This window comes from Alligator mississippiensis, chromosome 1 (genome assembly GCF_030867095.1).
Source record: "Alligator mississippiensis isolate rAllMis1 chromosome 1, rAllMis1, whole genome shotgun sequence".
Lineage (NCBI taxonomy): Eukaryota > Metazoa > Chordata > Crocodylia > Alligatoridae > Alligator > Alligator mississippiensis.
The window spans coordinates 109,372,639-109,395,865 of record NC_081824.1 but is presented as its reverse complement, the minus strand read 5'-3'; the positions used below and the strand labels follow the sequence as shown (position 1 = coordinate 109,395,865).

Here is a 23,227-nt window from a genome sequence, read left to right as displayed (position 1 = left end):
ATCCATTAAGCAATCCTCTGCTATACAGGCATGAGACATCTCCATCATCATTTGCGTTCCAAATTTCCCCTCAATGCCTACTGGCATAAAAGAGATACTGAGCTTTCTTTGTCCTCCATTTATATGACAATTATCTTTTGTGTAATCCCCAGCTGCCAAGAACAGCAATTTACTGGCTCGTACCCTGGGCAAGACCAGGGAGATGGGCTGAAAAAGACCATCCCCGCATACTATGGATTCTTGCAAACACCACTAATATTATTCAATATTCCCCACAACAACTGTACACAACACGCCACTCATTGTCTAGAATGTCTCTCGGCCTTCCAACTCTGTGCAGAACCCCAGGTGCGAGGTCCTGTTTCTCCTCCTACCACAGAGTTTCATGGAAGTGTTATAATTACTTAATCCCAAACTAACATAGGCTGCATGTCTAACTGTGTTAATATACAACAATTGTGTACCTACATAGGTACCAAGCACAGGGTCCCATGATGTCTTCCAAACCTACCAACTATAATTTTAGCATTTTCCTCAATAAAGTTTTTAAATGTGAATGTCCATCTTTGCAACATCCTCTCTGAAAGGTAGAGAGTTAGATAGCCATATTAGTCTCTGAACACTATTCTCTGAAAAGTAGTATAGGCACAACAGCTCACTCTTGTGACTACTGGCCTCACCTAGCGATCTCATTTGGATGAGTTGTCAAAAAACCCTTTCTGAACAAATAGTATCTTTGCATTTGTTCCTTGAATTCATTTTCCAAATTGAATTCAGCCACATTTCAGCACGAAATGCAAGAAGCCATGTGATATTGTGATATCTGCAAACAGCATGCAGCAGGGGAAAAAAACAGGTCTCCAAGATATATATGGAGGTGAAATACTGTATATGAATACCTGAGTAATCCTGCTTATATTTTCCAGATTCTTGAAAACAGAAGACAATGAATAGAACTGCTCTAGCAAATACCTCTCGCCTATCCTTTCAGCTGGTTTTGATTCACTCCAAGTTCAAAGAGAGGAGCTATCATTTCAACAATAGAGATGACAAATTAGAATCATAGCTGCCTCAGAGATTCTGCCATTCAGAAAAATGATATCATGAGAGAACAGTCCTTTGGGGAAAAGACAAGAGGCCGACAGGCCCAAGTTTGTATGCTTCATGTGTATGCATCACATTTTCTAGAAGCATTTCTCATTTCAGTCTGTGCTAGGTAGCAGAGAAAGAGAGAGCACTGAACACAGAGCTTCCATGTTCTTCAAAAATTTCAAGTACTGAATTTCTTGAAAGATCTCAATATTGAGAAACTCACAATACTGACTCATTAAAAAGACTATGGGCAATCCTGAGAAGTTTTAAACCTTTCAGTAGTCTTATTGACTGCATTATGACTTCTCAAAGGAGCAAAATTACTCAGGGTTATAACCTTTGCAGGTTTCAGTCTACTATTCAGTTAATGTATAGACATTTTCTAGATACAAGGATTAGAGAGAGGAATAGAATTAGACAATGGATTTTTTTAAAATTCTTGGTATGCTTTCAGATTTCAAGATCTGTATGGCTGTTTAAACAATCTTCTTTTACACACACACACACACACACACACACACACACACACACACACACTTACTTCTTGATGTTTCCTTCTGCAACATGCAGTGATCTTTTATTCTTGACTTAAAATACCGGCATTCATTTTGAAGGAAAAAAAAAAGGTGCTAGTATTTGTTTATTCAATAGCCTAAAAAGATTCCTTCAAGATGCACATTACATATTATCCAAATACAGGTCCTCAGTATTACTCACCACAGCAGTTTCAAACAAATCCTAAACACCACCCATTTTAGAAGTCCATCATTCTGTATTAGTACATGAATATATAATGGCCTCACAGAAGTGCAATGGTTAAAGATTTTAAGTAAATAACAAATCCAATATAGAGTATTAGCTTCAAAGACTAATGGCAAGGGAAGAGCTGCTACACAGCAAGGCCCTGAGACAGCAGATGGCCTCAGCACAGGTGAAACCCTCTATTCCCACAGAGTCCCAATGCAGTCAATCAGGATGAGCCAGGTGCCAAGTTGCACCTGCTCAGACCAACCAGCAAGATCCGGGTCTAAATTAATTCACTTTTGCACACCCAACCCTACTTCTTGGCCACCGATTTCACTGCCCAGCTAACAGAGACAGAAAAGGTTATTTGGGTAAATGTGATATCTTTTATTAGAACAAACTGTCCAACTATTCAGTTGGTATAATAAAAAGATATTGCATTTACCCAAATAACCTTGTCTGCCTCTATCCTTAGATCAACACGGCTGCAACCAACACCCCAGTTCACAGAGAGGACTCCTGGGGCCCAGTGAGGAAAAGAGCATGTAGCACAAACATTATCAAGAGCCAATGTTAGGATGCTTTGAGTTGCATTAGCAAGCCACCTGGAGACTGACGCATCAGAGGCAGAGACTGCAAAACCACGACAACAATCCAGGCATACAGGGAAAGGGTTAAAAACAGAGAAATACAATGGGGCACTGACAGAGTCTGAGTTCACAGGCTCCTCCCTGGACAACCCCTGTTTTCCCAGGCCTCAAACCTCCCATAAGTTTAAGAGGCTTAGAGATCCGTAGCAACAGGGAGCTGGTCTGGGTACCAAACCAGGGAGCTGGCTGGAGAGGTAAAACCCTGGAGCTGGCTGCCAGGGTTAGACGGGTAACTAACTACAGGTGGTTTAGCTGGGTAAGGCTGCAGCTGGCTGGGAGGGGTTGACAGGTATAAAGACAAGTAGTGGGTTGGGGGGGGTGTTAGATGGGCAACAACACTGTAGCTAGTTTGCTACTAAAACTAAGCAGCTGGTTGGGAGGGTTTACTAGGTAAAAAACACATGGGGGGGGTTAGGTGGGGGAGACCATGTGCTAACCAAACCCTCACTCCTGCCATTCACCTGCTTGCTGCCCGTCTGAAATCAGTGCCAAAGGAGGGGGGAGGATCCCAGCTGCTCCTTGTGGTACAGGCTGGAGGCTGGCGGGAGGCCTCCCGCGGGAAGGGAAGGGCTGGGCTGGGCTGGGCCGGGTCTCCGCATCCGCATGCTGGGGCCGCGGGCTCCCCCCGACCACCCGGCGTGCGTCCTGCCGGGGACGCCGCCCCGCACACAGCAACGCGGACAAACGCGCAGCGCGGGCTGACAGCAGCGCCGCGCCCCCACCCCCGCCCAGCTCACGCACTTCGCCCCGCCGCCTTGTTGTGCTGCGCCCCGCTGCCGCCTTTGCAACATTCAAGCCCGCGTATCCCACCCCCGGCTGCGCACCTGGCGAGCGGGCATTCCCGGCGGGAGGCAGCCCCGGGGGTGCAGGGATGCTCGGCTCCGGCTTCTGCTGCAGACAAGCCTCCAGCGCCGCCGCGGCTCAGCCCAGCCGCGCGGCCCCGCCCCACCGCGCCGCGCCGCGCCGCCGCCCCCGCTCCAGTCTCTTCCCCGAGCGCCCCTGCCCCGCTGCCGCCTCCTCTGAGGGAGGGCCGCGCTTCTCCCTGCCAGGCCTCAGGGCGGCTGCTTTGCTTCGCTTTGCCGAGGTTCCTCTCGGCCAGCCTGCTTGCAGACGGGCAGCTTTAAGCTTAAAAGCCAGGCTGAGGGGAACAAACCAGGCTGGCCTCAGCATCAAGATCTTAAAAGACAGAGAGACAGAAAGGCCGCCTTGGCCTTAGCACCAAAGTTTTAAAAGATGGAGAGTCAGAAAGGCCGCTGGGCCTCGGGACTGAAGTCTTAAAGGACCGACAGGAAGGCTGCCTGGTCTTGGGACTGAAATCTTGAAAGACTGGAGTCGTAAAAGACCGAGACACGGAAAGGCCAGCTGGCCCTGGGACTGAAATCCTAAAAGACAGACGGGCAAGCCGGCTAGCCCTAGGACTGAAATCTTGAAAAACTGGAGCCTTAAAAAACAGAGACAGAAAGGCTGGTTGGCCTCAGGATCTGAACAGCCAAACAAGGAAGAAAGGCCATTTATTTTATTTCTTTTTTTAACTTAGAAGGCCCAAACCTGCAGTTGAATGCAGCTGGCGCTACATTGTATCCCCCCGAAGCAGAAGTGACCAAAATGACCACATTCAGGTAAATCTCAAATGTCAACTGGAAAATTACCACAAAAAATAAAGATATTTTTTGTTTTAAACACAAGTGCCTCAAGATTTCCTCCTGGCTGCACGTGCTGCTTCTGGCCTGCTGGGGTTTTTCTCCACATGAAACAGAAAAAAGAAGAGAGGAGGGACAGTGACAAAAATAAATAAGTGCAAAAAAAGGGTGACTCCATGTAGCAGGGCTGTGCTCTTAGCAGCCAGCCTAACTAGAACCCATCCCTCTCTTCCTCCTCTAGTCTATTCTGTGTCATGCTCCCAGCTGCAGTGCTGAGACTTCAGAGGCAGGCCCCAGGATTTTAGTAAATCCATAGATTCCGGCACTGCAGGCCAAAAGCCTGAGGTTAGACACAAAATCCCCGAAGCTCATAAATTTAGACTCTGATAATACTGTAAGCAATAATGCATAACAGCAAGTGATGCTTCACATGAGCTCTTGAATATTATCTTATGTAATAATTTTAAAGTAGCATAGCTGTTAGGATGTTTATATGCAAGACTTACTTCCCCAAAAGTGTAAACACCCACCAATGCTAAGCCCCAGTCTACACCTTTTTTTTAAATATAAACACACATACACATATGCACTTATTTTGGAATGTATAAGTTTACATTTTAAAACAATATTTAAAACTTTGTCCTTCCATACATGGACCTAAGAGTGCTTCACAAACACTAGCAAATTGAACCTTGCTAAAATCAACACAGTATTTTAAATCCTATCTGATAGAAAATAAAATGGAAGCAGAGAATAACTGCTAACAATCCAGACCATCGGATCCACAGATCCTGAGCTAAATATGTTTGGAGCACAATGTTTAAAATGCCTAATCGGTCCCTTGGAGTAAATGCTCCAGAGATGAGACATGAAGTTTGAACTACCTGTAGATTTTCTTTAAGATTATGGCTTTCACTTCTGCAGGACACATGCCCTAGGTACATTTTTTTTTAATGCAACCCAGTCAGATTGCTATACTATTGCTCTTTAAACTTAAAAGCGGGCGAGACTGAAGGGATGCTGGTTAAAAGGAAGTTTTCCAGAGCAGAGATTCTGTGTTTGCACTGCCATATATGCAGACACCCACACCCATACCCCCCCACACTCCAGCCACCCTCCCCCCACACACAGTACCCCACAAACCCCACACCCACCAACACCCCACATCACACACACACCCCCACATGCTCTCTCACCCCACACACCCACAGCCCCCCACAAACCTATATCCACTCCCCACAATATACAAGAGTAAGACTTCATTTTAAGCTATTGTGCAATCACCTCTGTGTACACTATACAAATGCATGTAAATCAAGACAAAAATATTTTTTTAAATCAAATTAATGAATCCTGTAGATGTTCGCTTTTTAGAATATAATTTGGTGTTTTTCTAGTTCTGAGATGGCAAAGCCCTTTGCTGAAAGGAGTACTTCTGGGGGCAAGGGGAGGGACTTCTGGTGGTAAAGGTCAGGGGTTAGGGGGCAGACGATCAGAGGATGGGGCACCTGTCAAGGGGCAGGACGACTCGTGCAGCCCTCAACAGCCTGCCAAAACTCAGTAAGCCGAAGTAATTACCCACCCCTGTGCTACAGAAAGGTAACCAGACACATCCCAGTTTATGACAAATATAAAACTAGGGGTTGGAAGATGGATCTTACTGAAAGACTGGATGATACATTTTAATTTTTTTTCCATAAATTTCCCTTTTGTACTGCAAACAGGTATAAAATTTCAGCTCCAATGGTATTCATTTCCAGACAGGTATAAAAGCCTGATAATGGAAGAGCTTATGATGACATGGCAACCATATCAATATAATTTAAAAGCCCTTGTGAAAATCAAGACACATCAGTATCTTTCTAAATACTAGAGTGGGCACTTTGAATAGTAACCCTTTTGAAGGGTGCTAGTAAATTCACAAAAAACATAGATTATAGTGCTTACTTCCTTGCAAAAGAGCCAGGCAGCAGGGATGAAGGATCAGCCATGCAGTGACAAGCTTGAGCCTGCTCTTACCTGCTTCTTTCAATCAACACACTTCACAGTACTCTTCAAAACATCTCACTGCATGTAGGGTACCACAGCATCCTGGCTGAGAATCACTGTTCTTGGTCTGCTTAAAGTATTTTTATCTAAGACAACTAAGGATAACCTCAGACTAATTCCTTACTATATTTGGAATTTGTATAAGACTAGAATCAAAACCAGTTAGCAGAGGAAATTAAATTAACCCATGTATTTATATACAGTTGTCAGTCATATGCAGCTATACAGTCCATCTGAAAAAAAAATCAGACCACTTATTTACAAGGTTAGATTTAGATTTGGATAGAGAAATCCGAAAGCTTTGGGTTACAGTGCCTTTTATAGCAGACTGTTGGTTTCTATTCATTTTGATTGCTCATGGACATTTCTTCTTCATAAGTGGACAGAAAGCTCTATTTCATATATTGTATTCCTGCACCATTTGGAAAGATTGATATACGCCCAAACAGCAGCTTCTCTGTTAGCAGGAGGCAAAATAACTAACAGTTTTACTGATGAGTTGTTCTAGCTACATCTGGGAAGCCACAAGAGACATAAAATGGAAGGATATTGTTTCCCTCAGTAATACAAGTTAGCTATACAAAGAAAAGAGACTGGTGTACCTTCACATTAGCACATAAGAACATGCAATGGCACCTTTAGGATGTCCCTTGTGGTTTAGTGGCTCATATTTACCTTCCTCAACTCAGGTTTGCTTCCCAGGAAGGGAAGCAAGGTCTGTTTCAGCTTTATCAATTCTAGTAGGCACCCACTGCTGCTCTGGATCATGGTGTCCATGTAAGAAGGAGTGAACAATTATTTCAGGTGGAGGCCCACTTACTGAGTTTTAGCAAGTTGTTGTGGGCTGCATGGGTAGCCCCGCCCCCTGATCATCATCTTGTGACAGGAAGTCCTGGCCCCTAACCCCTGACCTTTGCTGCCAGATGTCCCTCCCCTTGTCCCTGGAAGTACTACTTTCAGCAAGGGGTTTTGCCATCTTGGAACCAGATGGCAAAAAATACCAAATTACACTCTAAAACAAAACATCTATAACATTCATTAATTTGATTTCAAAAAATATTTCTGTCTTGATTTACATGCATTTGTACAGTGCTCATAGAGGTGATTGTACAGTAGCTTAAAATGAAGTCTTACACTTCTATATTGTGGCAGGTGCATTTGTGGGTGGCTGTGGGTATGTGGATATGTGGGGTGAGGGAGCACGTGGGTGTGTGGAGATGTGGGGTGTTAGTGGGTGTGGGGAGCTGTGTGTTGGGGGAAGGTGGCTGGAGTGTGTGAGGAGGTTTGGGGATGGGGGTCTGCATGTATGGCAGTGTGAGGGGAGGTGTGGGTGCATGTGTATGGTAGGTAAGCGTGTGGGACTTGTCCTAAAAAAAAACCACACACACTGCCCCTGCCTACGCACACACACACTGCTCCTGCTGGCACATACACACATCCCCACACAGTCCCTCCCTGCTCACACACCATACGCACATGCACACAGAGTACCAGCACAGTCCTGTGCTCCCCAGTCCTGCAATGCAGCCGGGAGCCACATGCAGCCGGGAGCTGGAGCAGTGCAGGGGCAGGAAGCAGGGAAATGGCTGGGGGTGGGGCAGGGCTGGACTGGGCTCCTGCCTCCTGCTGCCAGCTCCCCCTGGGTCCTACTGCCCTGGGCTCCTGTCATCTTTGACAGGCAGCCAGGAGCAAATAAATCTTAAATAAATCTTAATTAACTCCCAGTGTAAGAGGTCTAGTCAGCAAGATCTTCAACATGTACATCTAGGCAAGAGTGTGGAGGAGTGGAGGCTGCCCAAGACCTACCATCCCCCCTTTAGACCATATAGAATCCAAAGGCCAGACTAGGGAAATCCAAAGGCCAGACTGAGTCCAGTGCTAGGGAAAGACATTCAAAAAGCCAGAGCCTGAATTGTCACTCACCCCACGCAATCTGAGTAGCTCTGCCTGCCTCGCTCCTGCCCGCAGTGCAGCCCCCAACTGGGAAGAGACTTGTGCTCCCAGGACACCATCACAGGGGTTCCTGCCCTGTCAGGATCTCTCCTCCCTTGTCGCTCCAGCAGAAGGGGCAGGGGTGTGGCCATAGGCCAACCAACATGGCCCCTTACACGAAGCGGGCAGGGAGGGGGCTTATTTCCCTGCTCACCCTGCCCAGGGAGCGATTGGCAGAGGCAGTGATCAGGGTTAGCAGACTCCAGCTGCATTCCCTTGGGGCAGAGGAGAGAATAAACCCTCTCCCTGCCCCCTTTGCCTCAGGGGGCCATGTCCCCATGCCTGCAGGAGAAAGCTGGGGGGGAACCCTGATACAAGCTGCTGCACCCTGGCCAGGCAGAGCCCAGCTGGGATCCGTGCTGCTGGGACAGGGGACAGATGGGAGAATTATACCCCTATCTCCATTTGCTTCACGCTGCTGCTGGAGCTGGCCATGCCCTCGCCACTGGAGCTGTGAGCAGAGAAATGCCTAGCAGGGTCTTCAGTACCCTGCCCAGGTAGATCCCAGCTGGGGTCTGTGCTGCTGGGACAGGGGAGGGGGGACTAAACCTCTTCCCTGCCTGCTTTGCCTTACAGGGGCCAATGTCTGGCCACGCCCCCACCCCTGCTCTGGCTAAAAAGCAGAGGGTTGGGGCCCATAAGGGAGGCACAGGGGCCCCCCCCTGAGATTGGCCTGCGCTGACCAGGGAGTGAGGGCACTGAGAGAAGTGCCAGCCAGTGCCCCCGGTGAGACTGGCGCTGGCCGTGGAGTGGGGGCGCCAAAAGAAGCATTGGTGGCACTTCAGGTTTTGCTGCCAGCACTTCCAGGGTCAGTGATTGACACTCCTTTCCCCGCCCCCCAGTCAGCGATCTGCCATTGGGAGACACCCACTGCCACTGTTGGCGATCGGCTGCTGGTGCTCCCCCATACTCAGGAGGCACCAATCACCCATGGCAAGGCCAGCCCTATTCCACTGGAGCAGAGAACACAGCCCAGCCCAGCCCAGCCCAGGGCTGCAGAGCATGCTGGGATGCTGGGAGACTCTGGTTTAACTTAAGCCAGGAAGGGGTCTGGGGATGAAGTTCCCTAAACTGGTTTGAGCCAAATCAGTTAAGTCTGATACTATATTCAACCAGGTTTATCTCAAACCAATTTTGGCCATTTTGAAATTGGTTTGTGTGCACTGAATGAATGTTTTGCTACAGGTTTAAACCAGTTTCTGCTCACTTAAACCAATTTATGTGTAACTTCTGTCCCTAGTCCAGACATTCATTGCCTCGATGGTTGTAGCTTCTGCCAGAGAGGAACAGATTATAGCTGCTGCTGACTGCCTAATGCCTCAGCAAGGGCACATTTCAGTCAGGGCAATGTTCTTTAGCCTCTCAAACCCTGGAGTACCCACAAAGCAGTGGGAGTTTTGAGGCACTCTATACCAGGTACAGATGGTGAACTCAGACTGGTGGGGCAGGTGTAGCATCACACAGCAGTGGGGGTGGGGGGCAGGTGCAGCCAGGAGGCTGCAAACCCCCCAACTTCCAGCCGGCTGCAAACTCCCAACCCCGGTTCCCATGTACCGCTCCACCCACCCCATGAGTCTGAGTTCACCAGCCGCACCTGCCCTATACTCAAGTTACTCTGGAGGTTGCAACATTGTGATATTTTATAGGGGCTACCCCGGCCATGAGCAGCCCCATGTTGCCAGGAGGCTGTCCATTTGGATGCTGTTTATGGGCATACCCAGGACCCACTGTAAGGTAAATGTTTTATGTTACTATTCACATTGTGATACAGGAATCCTCACTAAAATGGTTAGAATTCTTTCTAGCTAGAGAGAGTAATGCTGAAATGTATGAGCCTAAGGATCTTTTGTGGTTTTAACACAAAGAAAGTGCAGACAATTCAGTTCTCTCTTGAAATATGCTCTTAACTTGCAAGACTGTATTAAGACAGATTTTAATTAAGTCTCAAGTTGCATTGCCCCAGCCAGTTCCCTACACCTGGTATCAGAAAGGTATTATGCTCTGCAAACACACAGTTGGCAAATGCAATTTGAGATAGTCTTCACCTGCCTCTGAAATAGCAGAGATTGGTCACACCTGGAGATGGCACACCTTTCTGAGGCAGCATAAAGCAGTGGTTCTCAGCCTTTTTTTTACCAGGACCCATTTGTAAACATCAATGGCCAGTCCTGACCTACTGCCCCCAGGCACCAGCCTCCCAGTATGTGGGGGGGGGCCAAGCAGCCCCTCACAGCCTGGAACTCTGCCAGCCTGCAAGGGAAAAGCTAGTTTCCCACATTTCTTTCCTTTAAAGAAGAATCTGTTTTTAAAGTTTGTTGATCCATTTTCAAGTTTGTTTGAGACCCTTTCATAGATTCTTGCAACCCACAGGTCAAGAAATGCTGGCATAAAGAATGTCTACGCTGCAGTGACTGCAACTCAATCATAGCCAAGCTAGCTCAGGTTTTATAACAGTATAGCTATGGTCGCACAGAGTTCAGGCCACACTGCAAAAACACTCCAGAGTAAATTAAATACTAGGGCAATTAACCTGCTGCTGAGCAGACTGTCGTCAATATCCAAACTAACTCAAGCAAGTCTTCAAAAGCTGCTATCAGTGCAATGTAGAAGTCTCCTGGTTTGTGCATCTTGCTCCCATGCTTAGAGTTATATTGATCACCAGATTTAGCATTGGGAAGGAAATTTTCCCTCAGGTCAGATTGGCAGGGACCTTCTGCAGACTTTTTCTGCTGGGATTCACATAGGCATCTCTCACCTAATCAATTCTCTGACTTGGCAAGGCAGGGGGGGCACTCAGTCATTGGTTACACTTTAGTGTCTCGTTTTTTACTTGAGACGCACAATTTACTTTCCCTGAGGTCCAGAACACTTTGGTTAAACTGAAGTGACATATCAACATAAGAGTACCCAGGTAAAATTAATGGTTTGTGATATGCAGGTCAGATTAAATCTAATGGTTCCTTTCTGGCCTAAAATATGAAATATCCTTGGTCACCAAATATAAAAGCAATCAATTAGAACAAGTTGTCGTAATATGAATTAACACAGCCATTCTTATTCAACCATGAAATCTTTTAAATGACACAAAAAGGACAGTCATTAGAAGGCACTGTGAAGCCAAACATTCAGTACTGTCAAGCCAAAGCAAAGCCAAACCCTGCCCCCCCAAAAAACCAAAACCACCAATCTCCCACTCCTAGGGTTTCTTTTAATTTGCTTTGAGACTTTTAAGTCACTCTTACCTTCAGACTCTTAAGCATTTAATCACAATTTCAAGTGTTTGTCTGCTACCATGAAGATATAAGGAAACTTAGCTTATATTTAACAAAAAAAGGAAGGAGGGAAATGGGCAGTGTTTCCTGTGCTTAAGGGTTTTAGAGGCCTACTCTAGAAGAGATTTACTGCTATTCCAGCACCCTCCTAATACAGACACAGTTTACACCAACAAATAATGTTTTTGCCAGTATGCCTTACATGGGTTTAACAAGCAATTTAACCTATGTCAGAAAGATAGAAATCCGCATGATATCAACACTGTTGATGCTTTTGGCTTTTTCAAACAGAAATCTTACCAAAAAACCAATACACCTATCTGACCTGGCCTAAGAAAACCATGAACAAAGGAAGTGCAAGTAGCACTGAACAAATGGCCTGTCATTTTGTTTTTTATTTGTGAGAAAATAGTTTCCCAAGCATTGTGGGCTTCCAGAATTTGGTCAGTTTTGTCCAGTGTCTGGATATTAAAATATGCAAGATTCATGGTGTCTCTTGTTTCAGTTCTTCTTACTCACAGACAAACCAAATAAAATGAGAAAAAAGCATTCTCTGAATTCTCTACTCCCATGGAGGAATGTATTATTTTGGCGCGTGGTTACTTTACAATGAAAACTTTCTATTTGGTTATTTATTTACACTTCAATTTAATGACTTGAACAAAAAAGGGGGAGATAACATTAACCCAGGACCCCTGTGACACATTGTCTTTGGATAATTGTTTAGAAAAACAGTGCTGTCCAAATTAACACCAATGTAATATAGCTGTTGACTGGGGATCTCATAATAGTTGCACATAAAATACATGGGGTTTCCACAAAATATTTGCAAAAATATCCAGATGAGGGTCTGTTATTAATGGCCATCAATGGGTGTCTGTTATTAATGGCCACTCATTGCATCCAGAAGATGCCAGTTTACTCCTACTACTAGACCTGCCATGATGTAACAAGCACATTAAAATAATTTTGAGCTCTGAGCCACACCTGCTTTTTCCATAACAACCTTAAGGGTTGACCAAGATAAGTGCCAACTTGAAGACTGCAAGTTGGGGAGTTACAGGTTGGTCATTCTAGGCAGGATAAGCCTCTCCCCATTCTCAGGGCAACCCAACAACCTGGGTCCTCTGTCCGCCGCCGCCTCCTCCAGCCTCTGCACCCAGCTTCCCTCCCACTCCCCTCCCTCTCTCCCTCCCTCCCTGCCAGCTGTTGTAGGAGCCAGGTAGCAGTGGGGCCCCACCACTGTGACCACCTCCCTTTGCTTCTCTCCCTTTTTTTCCTGCCGCCTGGTCTGACAACAGCTGCCACCTGCCCCCTGCCTTTCACCTCCCCCTGCCCTGCACCTGCCCTGCCCTGCACAGCCTCCTTCCCTCCTCACCCCCTCCCTGCCAGCTGTTGTCAGGGCCCCGTTCGGAGCCCCACATTCCCTCCCTTATTGCCCTAACAGCCACCACCGTGAGCCCACTTCTGTCTCCCTCTGCCCAGCTCCCCTCCCTCCCTGCCAGCTGCCTCCCCTTCCCCTGCCAGCCCCTGCTGCCTCCCCTTCCCCAGTGGCTGTCCTGGGGGGCATCAGAAATGGGCATCAGGGGGAGCACTGCCACCACAATGCCCCCTCTTCGCCCTCAGGCAGGGAGGCGTGGGGAAGCCCCACTGCTGGGGCATGCATGTTCGCCACCACCACAAACTTCCCCAGCAGCAGCTCAAACTGGGGCCTGCGCAGCCAATCGCAACCCGGCCTCTCGGTGGCACATGCAGTTGCCCAAAAGCGTCATGGACGGATAGACACAGATGAAGCCCTGGATTATATTAGAATGATTTTTGGAGTCAGTGGGAGTTCTGCATGGAGAGTGTTCATAGCTATTAGATGTATACATCCTGCCAGGGAGGGATTGAAACCAAGAAGTGTGCACCTGCCTTCACAGACACCACCAGGACCCCAGTTGCTTTTGTTGCTTCAACTGTGAAAAATAACTATACTGTGTGTGTATAGTATATCACATCTATATGTGGATAGTATATAGTGTGTGTATGTATGTGTTTATTCCCCCAGTTGCTTTTGCTGCTTCAACTGAGATGTGACTATACATACATACACACACACACACTATGTATTATACACTATATCAGTGGATATACACTATACACAGTACATATTCAGGGACTGGGGAAATGCCAGCGGCCTGGAAAGGCTCAGTTCACAGCCCCCCCACCCCGTCTCGTCGTCCCTGCCATGCTTGCAGCCCCCACCCCGCAGCAAAAGCCCGCTTTTGACTCCGGGCCTCCAGCACAACGCCGCGCCCCGGCAACAGGGCTGAGCCGCCCGGAGCGAGCACCACGCGGCAAAGCCACCTCTCCTCTCCCCAGCTCCTTCGCTTTGAGCCGAGCTCCGCTCCCGCCCCCGCTGCTGAGACACCCTGCACCGCAGAACACCCCCGCACCGCGTTCTAGGCCTGCCCGCCCCCAGCCCGCCCCGCAAGCCGCTCTGGTGCTTCCCTCCTAAGCTCTGGGAATGATCTCACTACCTCCCCTCCTCCCCCCCGCTTCTCGGGACAGTGGTATCGCCCGCAGTGGGGGAGCGGCGCAAGGAAGCACTCAGGCTGGAGCAGCTCAAGAGGCTGGGCCAGGTGGGGGGGCGGAGGTTCGAGTAGGGTTTACACGACAATGACGAATGGCATAACAAAGAGAAGGGGCGGGGCTAGGAAGCAGAATTTGCACATGGGCGAAAAAGTTTAGCAGTTCCCTGGTGGTCTAGTGGTTAGGATTCGGCGCTCTCACCGCCGCGGCCCGGGTTCGATTCCCGGTCAGGGAAGGTTCCTATTTTTCCTTTTGTGTTGTCTCTAGGTGGAGACAGCTGCACTGGCGGGGTGTCCCTGACTGCATCCCTTTGCACGGGGCTTGGCAGGGGCAGAGAGCAGCAGGGACTCCTGGGTCCGGTGCAGCCAGGCGGGTAGTGGGTAGGGCACCTGCTGAGCTGCGTGTGCTCTTGGAGCTGGCTGGGCAGGGGATACCCCTTGGGACCCAGTTCAAACAGGCAGAAAGGACACCTCTGTGCTGCCTTTGGGCCCTGGTTTCTACCACACTTGGCACAAGTGGGCTCTGCTCTGTGACTGCGGCTCCTGTGTGCCAAGGCAATGCACATAAACACGGGGATGGGGCTGGGGGCACTGTGATAGAGGACCACGACACCCTGAGGGGGTCCCACCAAGTGAACAGGGTTCTGGTGCTGTGAGTTGAGCTGCGAAGCCATACAGAGTGTGACCCTGGCGCTTCAGCATGTAGACTATGCCCGTGGCAGTCACGGTCTTGCACTTGGCATGCTCGGTGTAGGAGAAAGCGTCACTGTCACAGGTCATGTTCTCCAGGAAGACCTTCAGCTCCCCACGGTTTCTTTGTTAGATGAAGCCAGAGATGTGCTTCATGCCACCACAGCCAGCCAGGCAGCAGAGGGATGGCTTGGCTTGGTAATGCCCTGGATGTTTCATAGATTTCATAGACATTAAGGCTCGAACGGACCTCAGAAGATCATCGAGTCCAGCCCCCTGCCTGAAGGGCAGGAAGTCAGCTGGGGTCATAGGATCCCAGGAAGATAAGCTACAAGATAATTTACTCTTGAAGGTGTTCAATGTAGGCGCTTGAACCACCTCTGATGGCAGGCTGTTCCAGATCTTGGGGGCTTGGACAGTAAAGAAGTTTTTCCTTATGTCCAGCCTGAATTGGTCCTGCAGTAGTTTATAACCATTCAACATCGTCGTCCCTTGGGGCATTCTGCTGATCAAACGTTCTCCCAGATACTGGTGGTCACCCCTGATAAACTTATAGGTGGCCATCAGATCACCCCTGAGCCTGCGCTTTTCCAGGCTAAAGAGCCCCATGGCTCTCAGCCTGTCGTCGTAAGGTCTGTTTTCCTGACCTCTGATCATGCGCGTGGCTCTTCTCTGGACTCTCTCAAGCTTCTTCACATCCTTTTTGAATTGTGGGGCCCAAAACTGGACACAGAACTCCAGCTGCAGCCTCTCTGAGGCTGAGTACAAGGGGAGAATGTTGTCATGGAGAACTTTGCAATGGTGCTTGGTATCTCCTTTTCCCAGCCACTTGCTCCATTTGCTGCAGCCAGACATGGTGCAGTATGTGCAGGCAAGGAACTGTTGCTCACCGAGTCCCAGAATACCAGAATTAGGGGGCACCTGCTGCAATTAGTAGGTGTCAGGTTTAAAACTAATGAGAACATGGGTAGACCTCGGATTCTGAAAAGGAGAGGGGGTGCAGATGATGTTGTCCATCATCACATATAACACAGCACCCATTTTTCTCCAGGTAAAAAAAAGAAACTAATATGCCAGGGGCCTCGGGCTCTATTATTCAGTTTAAGAATAATTGAAGCAAAACCAAATATAACTTTACTGGAATGAATTTAAAAAAATAGTCTGCAGGGCTGTGAAATAAGAGCTACCAGGAGCTGTTAACAAACCAGAATTGCAGAGTAAAGGCTAGCTTGATTAGTGTAACACTAAGGCTATTAAAAAGGAGGAGGGTCACTAACACCTGTGAATGAAGAGCTCAGAAGGAATTAGGTAGATTTCTAATGAGCCATGAATTTGCCTGAGGCTGTCACCCCCGCCTGAATAGAAAAGTTGCCAGGCAGTTAGATTTAAACTTTGGGTGGAGCAGGAATCAAAGCAGGGTGCAAATGCACCAGTGTTCGCCTCCCCTGTGGATCCGCCCCTGAATGAGAGAAAGTACTTTTTATGCAAAGCATAATTAACTTGAGGAATTTATTGCCACAGGAAGTGGTGGAGTCAGAAAGCATAGCCAGGTTCAAACAGGGACTGGATAAATTCAAGGTCTATTAATGGCTATTGAACAGAAAGAATGGTTGGAGATATTTCTTCTGGCATCTCTAATTCGATAAATAGTGGATGCCCAGGAAGGTGTTGAATAGGGGATAGATCACTTGAGAGAGACCTGGTTCAATGCTTGCCCTGTATAACATCCACTTCTGCCACTATTGTAAACAGGCTTCTAGGCTAGATGGGCCATTGGTCTGACCCAGTATGGCACTTCTTATGTTCTTATGAATTATCTCAACTTGATTGAAAATCCTTCCCAACTCTTGTTAAGCTTACGAGGGTAGTCATGGATTGGAACAGGCTACCTAGGGAACCTACCTAGAGCCTACCTACACAGAGACTGTGGAATCTTCATCTTTGGAAATTTTCAAGAGCAGGTTAGACTAGACATTGGCTAGGATGGTTTAGTCAAGGATAATCCTGCCTTGAGCAGAGGACTAGATTAGATAACCTTGTGAAGTCCCTTCCAGCCCTGCTTTCATATGATCCTAAGACAAAGCCTACTACTGCTAAAGCCACACTAACTAGCTGGATTTTAATAAAAGTCCTCTGGGCCACCAGAGACTTGCCAGGGTGTAGCTGCACATTAAAAGGTGCAACTCCCTTTAATGGTGACAGGTAAAGCTGCTCCTTCCACTGGGAGACTATATTTTGGCTTGAAACAAACAATGTGAGTAGTACCTTTGGTTCAGTTTAGTCTATAAGGTCTAAACTTTAATCCAATAGTGCATGGATCTGCTTCATAAAATGTATTAACCAAATGTTGTGAGTAAGAAGCCCCAAGCACAAACTAATGGGGGAGAGGTTCAAAGGAGGGGATGTATGATCTCCTTCATTCTAACCTGAAAAAAAATGAGAGCAGGAAACAGCTAATTCCAATAGCAAAAAAACCCATGAACTTTCATCATTTCTTCTTTTATATCTAAGATGCCTCCTCTCTCTACACAAGTGACAGTTATACAGTTTACTCCATTGTTAAGGCATCAACTATGTTACAACAGAAGTTGATAATGTTCCATACATTTCACTGGGATGTGTTAGCAGACTAGTGAAATGATATGTTGTTAAAAAGCCCCTGTTTTCCACCTCAGGCAATGATGGGTGGTTTGAGAAGTGGTTAGCGTGATGTCCATCCAATGATGATGGAGATATTCTGCTCTGTTTTAACTTACTGGCATTTTTTTTACATGCACTTCTGCGGAGTCAGGCCTCCATAGCACCACAAAGCTCTCTTTATAGGCAGCCAGGACAGAATTAAAATAAGCAAAACTCTGAAAAAATCCAAACTTTTTAATGCATACACATGGTGCAGCTTTAGGTCCCACCCCTTAGATTGTTCTGGGATTGAATGTATATGCTTCTGAAAAGGGAGGTTACTGTCTTTCTAATAGTAAAAACATTAGTTTTCAGCACTAATGAGTTTTATAGTAGGAAATCTGAAACTTATCACTGATCCAGGCATGAATGTTGCCCATTTGGTCAGTGGTGGCTGGAGACCCACAGTATGTCACTGCTGCCACTACTGAGAACAGTCCAGCTCCATCCTCTTTGGAACTACCCTTAAGTAGTTGAAGGCTGCTATTAAATCTCTCCTTCATCTTCTCTTCGCTAGACTAAATAAGCCTAGTTCCCTCAGACTCTTCTCATGAATCATGTGCCTCAGCCCCCTTACCACTTTTTTTGCCCTCTGCTACGTTCTCCCATTTGTCTTAATCCTTTCTGTGGTGGGGGTCCCAAAACTGGACACATAAAGCCTATAATCAGCCTCTATGTGGTAGAAATATCTGTGCGCTAAATTGCAGTCCTTGTCCCTTAAACTTTAGATCTGCCTCCCTGTTCTCTGCCAAAAAATCCAGCCTAACATCCCAGCACTGTGATTTACTCATGATTTAAAACAGACTAACAAACAAAAAGACGTGTAGAAGAAATGCTTTCTTCTCTTACCACCAAATGTGGAATTCCCTTCGAGAATCACCTTAGTCCAAGGACCAGGTACAGTTATGTACCGTGGATCTCCGGCGCCCAAAGGCCAATGCTTGCATTTGTACCCCACCCCCGTCCTTCATGTAGCAATACTGAAAGTCACGTTGCACAATAAGAACTCTGAAGGGTCTAGCTGGTGCCCCGCACCAGGTCTGCACCCGGGGGCCATGGTCCCCCACCCATCAGTCTGTCACTGAATGACAAAACAAGGAGCAATGGTCTCCAGTTGCAGCAAGTAACGCTTAGCTTAGATAGTAGGCAAAACTTTCTCACTAGGAGGGTAGTAAAGCACCAGAGAGGCTATCCAGAGAAGTTGCAAGGTCTTAAAAACCACTATCCTTAGAGGTTTTAAGGCCCAGGTAGACAAAGCCTTGGATGGGATGATCTTGTTGGGGATGGTTCTGATTTGGTCAGGGGGGTTGGACTATACGACCTCCTAAGTTCCCTTCCAACCCTCTTTTTCTATGATTCTGTGATTTATGTAACCTTAAATAGCAGAATCCTAACTTTCAAATAGGTCACTGCATTTACTTCTAACTCTGATAAATGCTGAGATGTAAGACCTTCATGCTACAAGATAATTAAGTAAAAAAAAAATGTATTTTAAAGGTTTCAGAACATATTAGTTCCAATATTTCAGAAGTTTGTACACTCCACATAATGGAACCAGCATAGCTGGTAGGTCCAAGGGTGAATATATGAAGACAGGGTTAAAGAAGACAGATCCTTAGCTGGTGTGAATTATTGGAACTCCAATCAATGGTTCTTAATCTGTCTGTAATTTGCTTGAATACCTTAATTCTTATTTTAGATACCTACCAATATATAAGGATTCATGGCTGGAGCTTTTAAATTTTAAATTTAAAATTTCCTGTTGCTATATTTTTAGGCTAGAGCATTTTATTAATTTTCCTCTTTAAATTTCGATTTACAGCCTACATATTAATTTTTTGTGATCATCTTCAAAAACTGTCCATGGCCTTGAACATCAATAAGATACTTAGAAGATGTATGCTTACCATTTGTGTTTTTTTTCTAAAGGCTTGGGTTCTACTTGATTTTGCAGCACAGTGTCTGAAAGGGGAAGCTATTTAAGTGAATATTCCTATGTGGCTTTTGTGACAGCTACTGTCATATGTAGGTATCAAATACCCCATTATTTTTTACTGTCTGCTTTATATTGTGGAAATAAGGACCCAGGTAAAGTGCTATGCTGTGTAGTCTAGATGAGAACAATCATATATTTATTGATTCAAAATACCACTTCAGTGCACCACAAGGTGGCATCCTAGTTGCATGACTTCTATTTCTTGATTCACATTCCAAACTGGTTACTATTAAGAGCACTACTAATTAAATATTTAAAGTAAAAGTGGCACAATATAATACTAAAGAGTTATGCACACAACAAGGCAGTTTTATATATTATATTTAATAATGGTAAGCTTAATTTAAAATATGTATCTGTTACCAAACCAAATAGTTTCAGTCCACAAAGATCACCAGTTTCCTTGACAGAACACTACAATTCCATGCATGCAAACTTTAAGTGTTTTTCTTCAGCATTTTTCTTAGAAGGTATGGTTTACAAAAGAGAGGATACAAAGGACTAATATGTTGCTAGAACAATTCTATTAGTATCTAGCTAAGGTAACACAGTATCCAAAAACCTTTCAACCATAGCACATTTAACCTCACAACAGTTTTGTGATGCAGGGAAGTAGTAGACTTTACTTATAGATTAAAAGACTGCCTAGGGCCACACAGAAAGTCTGTATTAAAGTAGACATGAACCAGAATTTCTGCAAGCTCATATCCAACACTGTCTCTCCACCAGACAAACATGAAAGATCTGGCCAGTCCTGTCCCCCTTTACATTGATCCATAAGGCTAGCAGACCAAAGGGATAAGGTTTGCTCTAAAATGTCACTATTCCATAAATGTGAATTCTACCCTTTTCTGTTAATAAAGAAGATATATTTTTAAGAAAAAGTAGATACTGGGCACATCTATATGAGATGCTTACTGCACATTAGACTAATAATGCAGTGCAGTAGTTTGGTGGTTAAAAACTGCTAATAGCCTACTGCTCAGTGTTATTAGGCTAATGCACACTAGGCATCACAAAATAACCATGCGCTGGTGCTACTGCACAGTAACTCTAGTTACTGAGCATTCAGTTTATACTTCATTAAGGAAGTACTAAACTAAATATGTAGTATCTAAGGCGCATTAATGAACGTGTAGACATGCCTACTCAGACCTGGTCTGATTATCTGGAAGTAATGTCTTCTACTCCAGGTGATGGGTTTTAGGAATCCCCTTGGATTTATAGCCTGCCAGGTGGAAAGTGTGCAGTCCTCCTTTTACCTTAAGATGGGGCTTAGCTCAGTGAATGGCCAGCACTGGGAGTAGGGGAGTACAACCCCATATTCAGCCTTGAGCGCGTTATGCCATTCAGATACAGTCCAAATTGTGAAACACAAACATGTCTCTCCTGGTTGATAAGAGCCAGTGAAGAATAAGTCTGGTCACTGCTAATGGAAATAGTCAATAAAATTCTATCATTTGTCCAACCCTCCAAAAGTCTACACTAGACCTTGATGATTTCTCCAACTACTATCTGATCACCAATTTGGTGCTGAGCAAACTATCTGAGAAGGAAGGAACCACCAGTCTCTAGCACCGCGTGACACACCTGTTCCTCTCCAAAAGTGCTCATCAACAGGGCCCTGCAGGATAAAATATATCTCTACTCCTGTTCAATATCTACATGAGAGACAGAATGAGATAACATAGACTTAGCTGCCATTGGTAAACAGCAGGCACTCACCTGTATGCCAATGATATTCATTCTTCAGATGGCAGGAGTAGCTGCATAACCAGCCAAAACAGAGATTGCCGATCAGAGTGTATGAGGGAAAACAGGGCCTTGCTTGGGCCATCTCCACCCAGAACCTCTTTGGACCCAGAAGTGTGAAGCCATTGGGATATAGATAATAATAAGAATGTTCAGCACTTGTATAATACTTTACATATTCAAAACATTTTCATATAAGCTGGTAAGATCAGTCATCATCACATGAATAAAGCATCATCATGTAACTGTGCCCATAAGCTACTGTGCAGTAAATTAGTCTACTTCACAGTTAGCTAGTACCTGTAAATATGGGTACTAAACTAACTGCACAGTAGATACTGCACATTAGGGCTTGTGTAGATGCTGACCAGGAGCAAATCTGCTCCCAGTTAGCCACACCAGCAGGGGTCTGGGTCCTGGCACTGCTCAGCTCCCTGCTTCCCCCAGGAGATGGGAGCCAATCAGTGCGGGGACTGGGTGAGTCCCTCTCTGCCCCCACCCTATTCCTGCACCGTGGGGCTCCCAGTTCACCACAGGAGTGGGGAGTTGAGCAGCACAGGGACTGGGGAGCTCTTTCTTTCCCTCTCAGCCAGAGGTTGGGCACGACCTGTTCCACTAGTGGGGCAGCTGGCAGCAAGCCTCCGGCTGGGCGGGAAGTCCATGCTCACCCAGGTGCTGGGCTGGAGCTGTCCCACTGTCAACTCACTGCTGCAGTTTCCCATGTCTGGTAATAGGAGACTGCACTACTGCATTTCTAACACAAAGCGGAGCTCTCTCTGGCTGGAAATGCAAAACACTCCCAGGTTTGCACTTGTTGCTAGTCATGCTGGGAGACTGACAGATCAGTGTCTAGTAGTCTTAGATAACTTAATTGTATTATAGATTTCATAAATTTCATAGAAATTAGGGCTGGAAGGGACCTCAAAAGATCATCGAGTCCTGCCCCCTGCCCAACAGGCAGGAAGTCAGCTGGGGTCATAGGATCCCAGCAAGATAAGCATCCAAATTTTTCTTGAAGGTGTTCAATGTAGGTGCCTGAACCACCTCCAGCGGCAGTCTATTCCAAACCTTGGGGGCTTGGACAGTAAAGAAGTTCTTCCTTATATCTAGCCTGAAATGGTCTTGCAGGAGTTTATAACCATTCGGCCTTGTCATCCCTTGGGGCACTCTGGTGAACAATTATTCCCCCAGATCCTGGTGAACACCCCTGGTAAACTTATAGGTGGCCACTGGATCACCCCTGAGCCTGCACTTTTCCAGGCTGAAGAGTCCCATAGCTCTCATCCTGTCATCATAAGGTTTATTTTCCTGACCTCTGATTATGTGCATGGCTCTTCTCTGAACTCTCTCAAGCTTCTCCACACCCTTTTTGAATTGTGGAGCCCAAAACTGGATGCAGTACTTCAGCTGCGGCCTCACCAAGGCCAAGTACAATGGGAGAATGATGTCCTGCTCACTTTACTAGCTGCAACATCACACTGAAGGCTTATATTCATCTTGTGGTCAATCATGACCCCCAAGTCCCTTTCATCCATAGTGCTAGCCAGCATAGCACAGCCAAGCCTATAAGCATGCTGCAGGTTTTTCCTCCCAAGGTGGAAAACCTTGCATTTTTCAGTGTTAAACACCATCAGGTTCTTGTCTGCCCATTTCCTGAGCCTGTCCAGGTCAGCCTGGATTGACCTCCAGTCCTCAGGTGTGGATGCTTTACCCCAGAGTTTGGTATCATTGGCGAACTTGGCCAGTCCGCTTCTGACTCCAATGTCCACATCATTAATGAAGATGTTGAACAATATAGGTCCAAGAACAAAGCCTTGGGGAGACCCCACTCATCAGAGGGCACCACAACTATTGACTTCTGTCAACCACCACCCTCTGGGTCCAACCATGGAGCCAATTTCCCAGCCAGCAGATTGTGGTGGACCCGAGGCCGCAGTTAGCCAGTTTTGCCAAGAGGTGATCATGGGATACCAGATCGAAGGCTTTTTTTTAAGTCAAGATATATGACATCAATCTCCTGGCCCTTGTCCAGGTGATAGGTCATTTGGTCATAAAAGGAAATAAGACTGGTCAAGCAAGACCTACCCGGAACAAACCC

General features: G+C 46.4%; 1 protein-coding gene, 1 long non-coding RNA gene and 1 other non-coding gene across 6 annotated transcripts in view; 2 read left to right on the top strand and 1 right to left on the bottom strand.

The window, feature by feature from the left end:
- NCOA7 (nuclear receptor coactivator 7) overlaps positions 1–3,400 on the bottom strand; it is a 155,505-nt gene extending 152,105 nt beyond the window's left edge. For 2 of the 4 annotated variants that reach the window (XM_019479498.2, XM_059733519.1), the window contains exon 1: positions 2,948–3,037. The gene's annotated coding sequence lies outside the window, so the exon portion shown is untranslated. Of the gene's footprint in view, positions 1–1,809; positions 1,888–2,947; positions 3,038–3,310 lie in introns of those variants that run through there. The other 2 variants (XM_014611046.3, XM_059733518.1) reach the window with 2 other exon arrangements.
- LOC109281154 (uncharacterized) lies at positions 3,359–11,988 on the top strand. Its single transcript, XR_002087715.2, has 3 exons — positions 3,359–4,105; positions 9,814–9,901; positions 10,538–11,988. It is a non-coding gene; the product is annotated as an uncharacterized LOC109281154 (long non-coding RNA).
- Positions 11,989–14,176: 2,188 nt separating this feature from the next.
- TRNAE-CUC (transfer RNA glutamic acid (anticodon CUC)) lies at positions 14,177–14,248 on the top strand. The gene has a single exon. It is a non-coding gene; the product is annotated as a tRNA-Glu (tRNA).
- Positions 14,249–23,227: the final 8,979 nt, after the last annotated feature.